This window comes from Propithecus coquereli, unplaced genomic scaffold, assembly GCF_000956105.1.
Source record: "Propithecus coquereli isolate 6110/MARCELLA unplaced genomic scaffold, Pcoq_1.0 Scaffold155, whole genome shotgun sequence".
In the NCBI taxonomy this organism is placed as follows: domain Eukaryota; kingdom Metazoa; phylum Chordata; class Mammalia; order Primates; family Indriidae; genus Propithecus; species Propithecus coquereli.
The window spans coordinates 742046-743487 of NW_012139969.1; the positions used below are offsets into that span (position 1 = coordinate 742046).

The 1442-nt window shown below is 39.9% G+C and overlaps 1 protein-coding gene across 1 annotated transcript in view; it reads left to right on the top strand.

Annotated features, from left to right (window-relative positions):
- Positions 1–915, top strand: part of LOC105807267 (cytochrome c oxidase subunit 5A, mitochondrial) — a 13011-nt gene extending 12096 nt beyond the window's left edge. Inside the window, exon 5 of the mRNA XM_012640591.1 lies at positions 756–915. The gene's annotated coding sequence lies outside the window, so the exon portion shown is untranslated. The remainder of the gene's footprint in view (positions 1–755) is intronic.
- Positions 916–1442: the final 527 nt, after the last annotated feature.

Here is a 1442-nt window from a genome sequence, read left to right on the forward strand (position 1 = left end):
TATTTTTTAAAAAATATATTTTAGAGACAGGGTCTCACTCCGTCACCCAGGCTGGAGTACAGTGGTGCCATCATAGCTCATTGTAACCTTGAACTGCTGGGCTCAAGGGATTCCTCCCAAATAGCTAGGACTACAGGTCCTAGCTGGTGGTGAGCACCACCATGCCTGGCTAATTTTTTTTTTTTTTTTAAATGGGGTCTTTCCATGACCAACACCTCAAAAAAAAAAAAACTAAAAAAGGTTGGGGGAGGGGTCTTGCTATGTTGCCCAGACTGGTCTCAAACTCCTGGCTTTAACCAGTCCTCCTGCGTCAGCCTCCCAAAATGCTGGGCTTATAGGCATGAGCCATCACACAGGGCCTAGTTACATTTCTGAAGCTTTTGTTTATGGTTCAACTCTTAATTTTTCATTTTATCTATATTATTCCCCTGGGGTCCAGAAGATCCATGTTATATAGGATATATTCTAACTGTAGTAACATACTTTTCCCCAAAAAACTATTTTTAAGGGCAACTACCAAATGCTTTTCTAATTAGAAAAGAAGACTACCCCAGTAAGTACTACTAGTATAAATGGCAAAAAAGCCACAAAGCTTTTGTGGCTTGTGAGTTGACTATAGGCAGGATTAAGTATTATAAGAGCAGAAAGGGCTCTAGAGAGATAGTATTTTTCCTGGAGTGTAGCTCTAAATGTTATTTTTAATAAGATTTCTACTTTATTCTTTCCTGGCTAATTCTTTGTGTTTTCTCTTACAGATGGGCTTCCTAAGAATTTATTGATATTACTACTTGATTGTAAACAGTCACCTGGAAATATTGATGATAACATATTACCTTATTTGAACACGTTTTCCTTTATTGGGTACCAAACCATGTACTTGGACTTTAATAAAAGGGAAATGAGTTTGAACTGAAATTAGGTATTTGTTTCACGTGTTTGCATTGAGAAGCAGAAAGTCAAATGCCATAGGGTCATTGGTTTCCCAGTGAGTTGCCTTCTTACATGCTGAGAAAACTGCTTTCATTCTCTGGAAACCATCTGACGTGAACGTCAGCTTCATCAACGTGTTCGAGTGCTCTGGCTGGTCCATTTGCTCAAGGCTAGAAGGCATTTATATAAAATTTTCTTGTTCACACCTTAGGCTTAGGGGACTGGACTGGTTATCTGTGGAGATGGATCAAATTGTGTACCTTCCCAAAACAAGTGAGATGAGGTTTAAAAGTGGTCATTGAGATAGTCTTGAGGATGTGCTGTGCAGTAGCCAAGCCCTCTCATACTGTGTGTCGCTCTTAGTTACCCTTTCCTTCCCTGTCTGTTCCTCCCTAGCAGCGTCCCTAACAGTGTAGTGATTGCCTCGCACATCAGAGCATTTGCTGCGGCGGATTTGGAAGCATTCTAATTAAAGAACTGAGTAAAACACACAAATCTTGCTTTACTTTAGA